The following is a 12,377-nucleotide window of genomic DNA, read 5'->3' on the forward strand; positions in this document are numbered from 1 at the left end:
CTCCTCCAGATGCAGAGAGATGCTCAAACCATTTTGTATCTCATAAATTAACTGACATATTAACCACATTGGCCCAAGCAGTTGGATAGCCTTATAGCTTTTAAAGCTGCATTCAAAGTCTTATTTTGTTTTTCAAATGGCAATTAATGACAAATGGAAAATGAGAGCTAAGACTGACCAGGGTACTGAAGAAACAAGGGGTTCATTGTGGGGAGGGAGGCACTACTTTGCTTAATGAACCTGTCCTCTCTGCATTTCTTTTAAATCTATCTCTGTAATGCTCTCCTGCCACGTCTAGATCCTCTATGGGGCTGCTTTCAGATTTTTTCAGTATTGACCACCTCCTCCTTAATTTCTTCACTGCATTAACTCCAGCCCACAAAGTTCTTTCTTTTCAACTTGATTAACATTTGTTGTCTGGACTCTTACACTGTCTCATACAACTGATTATCTGCATATGCCAGTTCTTTCCTCTGTTTCCCCAATAAAACCGAGCTTCTTGAGAGTGAAGCTGGTATCCAAACCTGTGGTAGCCACAGCGCTTTATAGAGGGTAAGTTTCATGTAGCTGCTTAGAGCATTTCGTGGTACAAACTAAATGGTCCAGCACAAAAGCTGAAATCACCAAAAATAAGTGGGAGTAATGAAGCCACAAGGAACAGGGAAGCTTTTTATTTTCTATTTTATTTTTCCTCCAGTGAGTGTGTATTACATTTGTATTTAAAATTTATACAATAAGTAGCAAAACAAAGTTGGAAGACTTCTGTATCTAGCATATGGTGATTAACATTTCTCAAAAAGAATTCTTGGTTCAGAAAACCTGAAAATGCTGGATCTGTAACATATAAACATTTCCTTAAACATTGCTCAATTCAGCTTTCAAAAAAACTTTAGGGCTACTCCTTTGAATTCCTAAAGGGGAAATAATGTATTCTTTATGTGGTAGTCCTGTAAGAAATTGAGACAAGTTCCAGAGACAGAAATTCTAAGAGATATGAAATGCTGGAAATTACATCTGTTATGAGACCACTTGTTTCCTAGTGGCCAAGATCACTTAGTTTCAACAGGTGTTAAGTTGGGAGACAGGAGATAAAAAGTTGAGCCCTTGAAAAGGAGAATTAGAAAATGAAAATCTTCTACTTAGAAAAGGCATTTTGACTTTGAGTGGAAGGTAGAAAAATTTCCAAGGAAATTCTTCACCCTTGAGTACTTTTGGGCTGGAAATCATGTTCTTTTTGTGCCCTAAAAATCTCTAAGCTGAGAATTTATTCTAAATATATAATATATATATATTATATATCTCAATATATAATAAAGTGGAAAAAATGTTTGCAAATTAGATTATAGATATAACATTAGTATTCTAATATATATAAAGAGTGCCTAAAAATAGAGTAGGTACATTAATAACCCTGTAGAAAAATGGGATAGACACACACTGCAGAATAAAAGAAGTGTAGGTGACTTAACCATAGGAAGAAATACTCAGCCTCACTCATAAGAAGAGAAAGACCAATTAAAACTACACTGACATACCGTTTTTCACCTATCAGTATAGCAGAAGTCCAAAAAAGTTGATAGTATATTCTGTTTGTGAAGCTGTGGGGAAATAGGCTCTTATACATTGATGGTAGAATTTAAAAATAGCACAACCCTTACAGAATGAAATTTGACAGTAGCTAACAAAATTGCACACATATATTTACTCTTTGAAATATTATTCCTACTTTTAGAATTCTACATCTAAAATAATACTGACAAAGATATGAAAAGACATATGTACGCTCAAGGTTATTCACGGTAGCACTATTTGTAATAGCAGAAGAGGGGAATCAGTCCAAACGTTCATCAGCAGGGAATAGATGGAATAAATTATATTATACCTTAAATTGTATCATTTATTCCATGGAGTGCTGCAGCATTGTAAGAAAAGATTCAGAAATGTTTCTGTATGATACAGAATATGTATGTTGTGATATTTCCCAGGATATATTGTTAAATGAAAAAAGTAGAGAAAATTATGAATAACTGCTATTAAGCATGCATGTGTGCTTATATTTTTTTAAAAAATCAAGGATAAATGGTTGATATAGGGAGAGGGACTGCAATCATGCAGATATTTTATGTAATTTTAAAACTCAAAGTAATTACAAAAAATTGTTTCTCATAAAAATTGAGAACAAAATGAAACAATTGAATCTAGTTGTCTATAGAATTGGTGGGATAATCACACAAGGAGGAACTATTTCATGTGATTTTACAATTCAGTAGTTTAACTATACATCCCAATTTGGTTGCATTTTAAAGACAAAGGTATCTGTAAAACTTTTCAGAAATCTTACTGTTAATGGAAATGTTAGTGTTGTTATTCTGAGACTGTTATGTGTGTTGTGGGATAAAGCAGATGAATATTTATGCTGGTTTCTCTCAGAGCCAGGATTTTCAGCGTGACAGAGGGGAGATACTGATGTAAAATTGAATATTGAGTAAAATCCCTATTAGTCCTGATTTTGGATTGAAAGTAGTAGCATGATTTCATGATGAATTTTTTTCTTAAAAAATGTATTTGTTAGCTCTGTCCACTGAAAGGATCTAGCAAACAAGATAAAGCTAATAGCAACGATCAACTGGGCTTCCTAGATTGTATTTTCTATTAATAAATAACATTTCCCTCTAAAATAGCATTTTTCATTAAAAGGAACTCTGATTTCACATTTGCTCATTTCAAATCTGGAGTAAAACGTGTGCAAAATGATCTTGGATGTCTTGTCACAATCAAAAGCAAGAACATTTTCAAAGACTACTTGGGTCTTGTGTAAAGGACTCAGGATTCAACTTGAAAAGGTTCCCAGTGGCCATAGATGGGACTCTAGGAATTTCAAGATGGATAAGAACTGCAGTGAATTGAAGCAAATAAAATATGTTTAAATCCCCAAATTCATCATGATACTTTTGAACAAATTTTAAACCTCTTCGGTCATTTTTAGAGAGTGCTGGGTAGGGAAACAATTCATAATCGAAAGTAACAAATAGAAACAATAAAGCATTTTATGTTTATCTCTTTCCAATATGAACTGAATCTCGGCATACTCAACCAGTTGAGGGGAAGTTTTTATTTTTATTGCTTTACAGTGTTGTGTTGTTTTCTGCCATGCAACTGGAATCAGCCATAACTCTGTATATATCTGCTCCCTCTTGAGCCTTCCTCCCACCCCTCCCCCTTCAGAGGAAGTTTTTAATAGAGAAATCCTAGGTAAAAAAGGAAGAGTGTTGCAGTTAGAATATTACTCTCCTGTAACAAAGTTGGTGATGGACAGGGAGGCCTGGCGTGCTGCAATTCATGGGATCGCAAAGAGTCGGACACAACTGAGCGACTGAACTGAACTGAACCTTTAACAAACTGATGGATCTTGGTAATGACCGTGAATGGCTGCAAAAGAAAGGCAATCAAACATTATCTGCCTTGTTATGGATGATGTGGTACATATCCAGTTATCCGTTTTAAAAACAATTTTTTTTTATTTAGGCTTTGCTAGGTATTCTTTGCTGCTCGGGCTTTTCTCTAGTTATAGCGATGGGGGTCTACTCTCTAGTTGCAGCGCTTGGATGTCTCATTGCGATGGCTTCTCTTGTTGTGGAACGTGGATTGTAGGACCGGCAGGCTTCAGTAGTTGCAGCTCCTGGGCTCAGTATTGCTGTTCTGAGGTTCTGGAGCACAGACTCAATAGTTGTGAAACACGTGCTTAGTTGTTCATGTGGAATCTTCCCAGATCAGGGATCAAACCCTTGTCTCCTGCTTTGGCAGGCAGATTCTTTACCACTGAGCCACTAGGGAAGCCATCCCTTTAGGACCAAGGCATTTATTCCCCCAGGCCTGGGAATGTTGGCTACGCAAGGCTTCTGACTCAATCTCTGCAAGAATTCATCCAGAATGGAACTGCCTTGCCCAAGTTTATGGCTCCTTCCTGGGGGTAGGCTACTTCTAATGACTCAAAGTAGGAGTTCAAAGCACTTCCACCCTTACCTCAAAGGAGGCAATTCTGAAAGAGCATCCTGGCTCCAGAGCTTTTTGTGAGGTCACTTGAGCCCTCTGTTGCAGTTGTGTCACAGTTCAGCTTCTCCCATTGCCTAATCCTGCTTCTCTCATCCATTAGAGGTATTGTGCCCGAGAGTAGTCCCCAGACCTTGGCCCACAAATGTTAAGTTTGTTTCTTAGGAAACCTGACTGGTGTATCTCCTGATAGAAGTAGACATCGCCACCCATGGAGTTGTCTTGCTAGAAAATAAAACCTGAATCTGATCCAGATCCAACTTCCAATTTAAAGGAAATACGGGAGCCAGCAGATGTGTGAAATGATATAATGGACACATAATCAGCAAAGTTTAGAATGTTGGAAACTAGAACTACTGGATTTTCAACAATAAATTATAAGAAAAAGATAGAAGGAATGAAACCTGTAAATTAAATGATTCTTAAGATAAATATCAATCAGTTACACTTATTTACAGCCCGACCATATCAGTGATGTTTAAAAAAAATTGTGAGATAATTGGGGCCATTTAAAAATCACTTGGTATTTGATAATATTAAGAAATTTCTGTTAAACTTTTTAATGTGAAATGATATGGTGGTTGTGTCTTTTTAAAAGTTATTTTAGAGAAATACATTGAAACATTTATGGGTAAAATGATCCATGAAGGATTATTATACCATTCTCTCTATAGATGAAAATTTGTCAGAAAAAGTTATTTTTTAAAAAAATGTTCCAAATTGGCAGAATTACCAGGTTACTGGTAGAATCAAATATAAACCCTTTTTGGAGGAACACATCCAGACCTGAAAGCATCTCTACAAAGAAAAAAAAACTGCAGTGATCGTGAGCTTATAAATAGTATCACAAAACACACATGAAAGAAAGTATCATGAGTAAAGACAGCAGAAACAATCAGACCTGTAACTATAGAGAGTACAATTTTGAGGGTGTAGTTTGTAAAGTAAGTCTTTAATACATTTAAAGAAATAAAGGTGAAGTTGCTCAGTCGTGTCCGACTCTGCGACCCCATGGACTGTAGCCCACCAGGCTCCTCAGTCCATGGAATTTTCCAGGCAAGAGTACTGGAGTGGGTTGCCATTAAAACATCTTATCAAAAGTATGAGAAAAGAATAATAGACTGTCAAAAATGACAACATCCAGAAAGATTTAAAAAAGAACTAAATAGAACTTCTAGAAGTGAAAAATACGATAATTGCAGTTAGGAATTCAGTAGATAAGGCAAATAACTAGTCAAGACACAGCTGAAGAGTAATTAAGTGAACTAGAATATAGACTTGAAGAAATTACCCAAAGTGTAGCATGAAGAGACAGACATGGAAAAATTAAAAATAAAAAAATGGTAGACATGGGGAATAGAATGAAAAGGTCTGACGTGAATCCTAGGAGAAACAAAATGTGGGAGAAGCTATATCTTTTAAGAGGTTTGGCTATTTTTCCAGAACTGATGGAAGACAATTCATATATGATTCATTAATATCCTACTGCATCCCAAGCCGAGTGATTAAGAAAAATTATATTTCTAACACATAGCAAAGCTATAGAAAGCTGGAGTTATAAAAACAGAAATGACACATGAGCTACAAAGTAAGAGGAATGGTATCTGGAAAAAAGAGGAAAAACAGTTTTGCCGTGAGTACTGTTAGCCTAGTTGCTTGGCCTGAGAGTGAGGCTACAATGCCTCTTTCCTCAGTTCTAGACGGTAATTGCCATCACAGTTCCATCATCTGTGATACTTCTTTCTTGGTCCTTTTAGACGTCCAGATTCAGGGAAGAATCCACCATGCTCCCTAAGGTTGAAGGTATTTCAAGTCTGCCAGATTTCTTGTTAAGTGTCTGTTCATGGGCCAAGGTTACTGGAAAGAAAGTAGTTTATCTCTCTGAGGAAAGAGAAGGGTGGAACTACAGAGTCTGATGAGGAGGCAGCCAGCATGAACTTCTCTAACCATCTCATTCCTACTTCTTAACTCCTCCCAACCTCAGTTTCTTTCTGTTTTTATCTTTCTAAATGTTATATACGGTTGAAGATCTTTTCATAATCCTTTTTATCTCCCTTTCTTCTTCCCTGGGTAACCATTGCTCTCAATTTTGAGAACATGTATCTGTTTTTATTTTTAGTTTATCATATGTGTTCATATCTTTGTGTATATATGTATGTTTATATTTAAGCTTTTGCAAGTCTGACGGCTGTGAAATGGTAACCTATCCTTCTTTCACTCTTTCATGATAAAGGTTGAATACATCCACCTCACCCCCATAATTGGAGTCATGCTGTATATACTGTTCAAAAATTTTCTTTCTCCCCCCGCTCCTTTTTTTGATGAGTGCATTTTTTGTTTATGTGCCATCAGGGCTGCACTTTTTGGAATTACTTTTTCATATCCTTTGGCTTTCCATTGAGTCTTCTGTTTGTTGTTTAGTTTTCTTCCAAGGAGCAAGCGTCTTTTAATTTCATGGCTGCAATCACCATCTGCAGTGATTTTGGAGCCCAAGAAAATAAAGTCTATCACTGTTTCCACTGTTTCCGCATCTATTTGTCATGAAGTGATGGGACCGGAGGCCATGATCTTCATATTTTGAATGTTGAGTTTTAAGCCAGCTTTTTTGCTCTTCTCTTTCACTTTCATCATGAGGTTCTTCAGTTCCTCTTTGCTTTCTGCCATAAGGGTGGTGTCATGTACATATCTGAGGTTATGGATACTTCTCCTGGCAATCTTGGTTCCAGCTTGTGCTTCATCCAGCCCAGCATTTCGCATGATATACTCTGCATATAAGTTAAATAAGCAAGGTGACAGTATACAGCCTTGACGTACTCCTTTCCCAACTTGGAACCAGTCCATTGTTCCATGTCCAGTTCTGTTGCTTCTTGACCTGCATACAGAATCTCAGGAGGCAGGTCAGGTGGTCTGGTATTCCCATCCCTTTCAGAATTTTCCACAGTTTATTGTGCTCCACACAGTCAAAGGCTTTGGCAAGGTCAATAAAGCAGTAGATGTTTTTCTGGAACTCTCTTGCTTTTTCTGTGATCCAGCGGATGTTGGCTTTTGTCTCTGGTTCCTCTGCCTTTTCTAAATCCAGCTTGAACATCTGGAAGTTCTTGGTTCACATACTGTTGAAGCCTCGCTTAGAGAATTTTGAGCATTACTTCGCTAGTGTGTGAGATGAGTGCGATTGTGTGGTAGTTTGAACATTCTTTGGCATTGCCTTTCTTTGGGAGTGGAATGAAAACACCTTTTCCAGTCCTGTGGCCACTGCTGAGTTTTCCAAATTTGCTGGCATATTGAGTGCAGCACTTTCACAGCATCATCTTTTAGGATTTGAAATAGCTCAGCTGGAATTCCATCACCTCCACTAGCTTTGTTCATAGTGATGCTTCCTAAGGCCCACTTGACTTTGGATTCCAGGATATTTGGCTCTAGGTGAGTGATCACATAATTGTGGTTATCTGGGTCGTTAAAGGTATGTTTTGGATAATTCTACTGTGTATTCTTACCACCTCTTCTTAATATCTTCTGCTTTTGTTAGGTCCATACCTTTTCTGTCCTTTATTGTGCTGATCTTTGCATGAAATTATATCTATCCTTATACCAATCTCATATTATTTCCATTACTACAGCTTTATATGTTTGTTTCTCTATCAGGTGAAACAAATCCTTTGTTCTTATTCTTCTTTAAAATCACCTTTAATGTTTTTGGCCCTTTACTCCTCCATGTGGATTTTAGACACACTTTGACAGGGTCAACAAAAACTATTTGTTTCCATTAAAGTAAATTTACAGATTAACCTGTGAGAATCAGCATAATTATAAAATTGTGTTCCCATCTATGAATATGGCTTGTCTTTTCAGTTTAGTTCAGTCTAGTTGCTTAGTTGTGTCAGACTCTTTGCGACTGCATGGACTGCAGCACACCAGGCTTCCCTGTCCATCACTATCTCCTTGAGCTTGCTCAAACTCATGTCCATTGAATCGGTGATGCCATCCAACCATCTTATCCTCTGTTGTTCCCTTCTCCTCCTCCCTTCAATCTTTCCCAGCATCAGGGTCCTTTCCAGTGAGTCAGTTCTTCACATCAGGTGGCCAAAGTATTGGAGCTTCAGCTTCAGCATCAGTCCTTCCAATGAATATTCAGGACTGATTTCCTTTAGGATGGACTGGTTGGATCTCCTTCCAGTCCAAGGGACTCTCAAGATTCTTCTCCAACACCACAGTTCAAAAGCATCAATTCTTCAGTGTTCAGCTTTCTTTATGGTCCAACTTTTTCTTTCCCAGTAGGTGTTTTTAAATCTTTTAATTAAGATATGTAATTTTTGACTTAAGTATTAAATATCTTTTGTTATCCTTAAGTACTTTACAGGATTTTTTATTGTAAATAAGATTGTTTTCAAGTTTTCATTTTCTAATTTGTTGTTGCTGATGTTTGATTTTGTATCTAACAAATTTGCCGAAGTCTTATCTCTTCTAATAGTTTGTCTATGTTTCTTAGTAGTTCTTCCTAGATAGTCATGTCGTTTTAAAATAACAGTTTTCATTCTTTTTCATCTTTATGCTCATTTGTTCTTTTCTTATTGTAGTTTTTAACATCTTTAATACAATGTTTATTAAAATATTAATAGGAGGCATTCCTGTCTTATTCTTGTCTTTAGAGGGAATGACAATATTTTACCATTAAATATGACATTTATTATAGGCTTTTAAGCTAAAAAATTCTCAGTTTGCTGGGGTTTTTTATCATGAATTTGTATTAGATTTTATTGATAATTTCTTTTATCTATAGAAGTGATTGTATGATTTTGTTTCTGTTCATTCACTGATGAGATGAATTGCATTAGGAGTTTTTCTACTATTCTACATGACTGTGACATATTTTTATCTTTAATATTTTGTTTGACTTAGCTTTTTACTCCTTAATTTAGAATTTTAAAATTTGTGATTATAATCCAGGTTGGTCATATGATTTTTTTCTTATTATACTAGTCTTTTTTATGATAAAGCATTTATTTTATTCTTGAAAGTGAAAGTGAAGTCGCTCAGTCGTGTCCGACTCTTTGTGACCCCATGAACGGTAACCTACCAGGCTCCCTGGTCCATGGGATCTTCCAAGCAAGAATACTGGAGTGGGCTGCCATTTCCTTCTCCAAGTGATCTTCCCAACCCAGGGAATGAACCCGGGTCTCCAGCATTGCAGACAGATGCTTTACTGTCTGAGTCACTAGAAGCCTTAATGCTTAATAATGATCTAAATGTGACCTTAACAATATTAAGGACTTTGTTGTTCTTGTGGATTACAAAATATAAACTTGACTATTTTTATTATTTATTTATTTATTTCTGACTGTGATGTTGTGGCATGCAAGTTCCCCAACCAGGGGTTGGACCTGTGCCCCGCTGTAGCTGAAGCACAGAGTCTTAACCACTGGCTGCCAGCGAAGTCCCTAATTATTTTTATTGAGATAGATATTAGGACTCCACAGACAAAGAACTCTAAAAAATGCTTCCTCCCCAAGTATCTCATTTTTACGAGAGAATACCATCAAAACCAATCAGATTTATATAAACTCAGATATGTTGTTCAAGTATAAATCCAGAGAAAACTATGAAATTGAAAAGAGTTATCAGAGCTTACTGTGAAATTTTACTTGACATAGGTAACAGGCAAGGTTAGCTCAAATTTAGTGTTTGTCATACTGTTCTTATATGTTTTGTATAAAGCTTATAGTGATGTCATAAAAGGATATGAAATGCTTTCCTTCGCTTTCTAATGTCTGGAACGTTTTGTACAAGATGGAGTTATCATTTCCATAAAGTCTCGATGAAACTTAGCTGTAGAACCATCTTGCTTGGCACTTTTTTGTGTGGGTAGATTTTTTTTTAAATTTCATATTCAATTTCATTAATATTTAAGTCTCTTTAGATTTTATATCTCTTCTTAAAATTTTTTTGTTATAGTATCAGGGGTACAGCAGAATGAATCAGTTACCATCGTTCAGTTGCTAAGTCGTGTCTGACTCTTTGAGACCCCAGGGACTGCAGCACACGAGACACCTCTGTCCTCCACTATCTCCTGAAGTTTGCTCTAATTCATGTCCATTGAGTTGGTGATGCTATCTAACCATTTCATCCTTGGCCACCCCCTTTTCCTTTTGCCTTCCATCTTGCCCAGCATTAGGGTCTTTTTCCAGTGAGTCAGGTCTTCATAACAGGTGGCCAAAGTATTGGAGCTTCAGCAACAGTCATTCTAATGAATGTTCAGGGTTGATTTCCATTAAGATTGACTAGTTCGATCTCCTTGCAGTCTGAGGGACTCTCAAGAGCCTTCAGTTATACATATACATATATCCACTTTTTTAAAGATTCTTTCCTTGTTTGGGCCATTACAGAGTATTAAGTAGAATTCCTTGTGCTATACAGTAGGTTCTTATTAGTTTTCTGTTTTATATATAGTAGTATGGAGAAGGCAATGGCACCCCACTCCAGTACTCTTGCCTGGAAAATCCTGTGAACGGAGGAGCATGGTAGGCTGCAGTCCATGGGATCGCTAAGAGTCGGACACAACTGTGCAACTTCACTTTCATTTTTACTTTCATGCATTGGAGAAGGAAATGGCAACCCACTCCAGTGTTCTTGCCTGGAGAATCCCAGGGACGGGGGAGCCTGGTGGGCTGCAGTCTTTGGGGTCGCACAGAGTCGGACACGACTGAAGCGACTTAGCAGCAGCAGCAGTATGTATATGTCAGTCCCAATCTCCCAGTTTATCCCTACTGACCCCGTAACTGCTGGTAACATAACCATAAGTTTGTTTTCTACATCTGTGACTCTACTTCTGTTCTGTAAATAAGGTCATTTGTACCCACTCCCCACCTTTTTTAAAGATTCCACATATAAGTGATGTCATGTGATATTTGTCTTTCTCAGTATGACTTACTTCACTCAGTATGACAATCTTTAGTTCCATCCATATTGGTGTAAATGGCATTATTTTGTTCTTTTTTGTGACCAAGTAATATTCCATTGTATATATGTGTGCACATCTTCTTTATCCATTCCTCTGTTAATGGACATTTAGGTTATTTAAACTGTTTTACTCTGAGTATATACCCGGGAGTAGGATTGCTGGGTCATAATGATTGTTTTGTTTTTAGTGTTTTAAAGAACTTCCATACTGTTCTCTGTAGTGGTTGCACCAACTTACATCCCCAGCAACAGTGTAGAAGACTTCCCTTTTCTTTGTATTCTCTCCAGCATTTATTGTTTGTAGATTTTTTGATGATGGTCATTCTAACTGGTGCAAGGTGATACCTCCTTATAGTTTTGATTTGCTTTCTATCTTTTTGAGTCAAGTTTGGTCGTTTTCCATTTATATTTCATTTAACTTTTGACATAAAACTGTTGAAAGTATTACCTTGAGGAATTAAAAAAATTAAATTGGTTACATTGTGTCTTAGTTGTAGCATGCAGGATCTTTGTTCTGTCCTGTGAGATTGTCCCTTGCAGGACATTGACTCTCCAGTTGTGACTTTACTAGTTGTGGCATGTGGGATCTTAGTTCCCTGACTAGGAATCAGACCCATGTCCCCTGCATTTCAAGGCAGATTCTTAACCACTGGACCACCAGGGAAGTTCCCACCTTAGGATTTTTTACTTTTATCTTTTCAGTTCAATTCAGTCGCTCAGTCGTGTCCGACTCTTTGCGACCCCATGAATCACAGCACGCCAGGCCTCCCTGTCCATCACCAACTCCCGGAGTTCACTCAGACTCACGTCCATCGAGTCGGTGATGCCATCCAGCCATCTCATCCTCTGTTGTCCCCTTCTCCTGCCCCCAATCCCTCCCAGCATCAGAGTCTTTTCCAATGAGTCAACTCTTCGCATGAGGTGGCCAAAGTACTGGAGTTTCAGCTTTAGCATCATTCCTTCCAAAGAAATCCCAGGGATGATCTCCTTCAGAATGGACTGGTTGGATCTCCTTGCAGTCCAAGGGACTCTCAAGAGTCTTCTCCAACACCACAGTTCAAAAGCATCAATTCTTCAAGCTCAGCCTTCTTCACAGTCCAACTCTCGCATCCATACATGACCACTGGAAAAACCATAGCCTTGAGTAGACGGACCTTAGTTGGCAAAGTAACGTCTCTGCTTTTGAATATGCTATCTAGGTTGGTCATAACTTTTCTTCCAAGGAGTAAGCATCTTTTAATTTCATGGCTGCAATCACCATCTGCAGTGATTTTGGAGCCCAAAAAAATAAAGTCTGACACTGTTTCCACTGTTTCTCCACCTATTTCCCATGAAGTGATGGGACCGGATGCCATGATCTTCGTTTTCTGAAT

At 37.5% G+C, this 12,377-nt stretch overlaps 1 protein-coding gene across 5 annotated transcripts in view; it reads left to right on the top strand.

The window, feature by feature from the left end:
- SIL1 (SIL1 nucleotide exchange factor) overlaps window positions 1–12,377 on the top strand; it is a 258,878-nt gene that overhangs the window by 176,857 nt on the left and 69,644 nt on the right. The gene's annotated exons all lie outside the window — the stretch shown is intronic.

The sequence above is a fragment of the Oryx dammah genome, unplaced genomic scaffold, assembly GCF_014754425.2.
Source record: "Oryx dammah isolate SB20612 unplaced genomic scaffold, SCBI_Odam_1.1 HiC_scaffold_5, whole genome shotgun sequence".
In the NCBI taxonomy this organism is placed as follows: Eukaryota; Metazoa; Chordata; class Mammalia; order Artiodactyla; family Bovidae; genus Oryx; species Oryx dammah.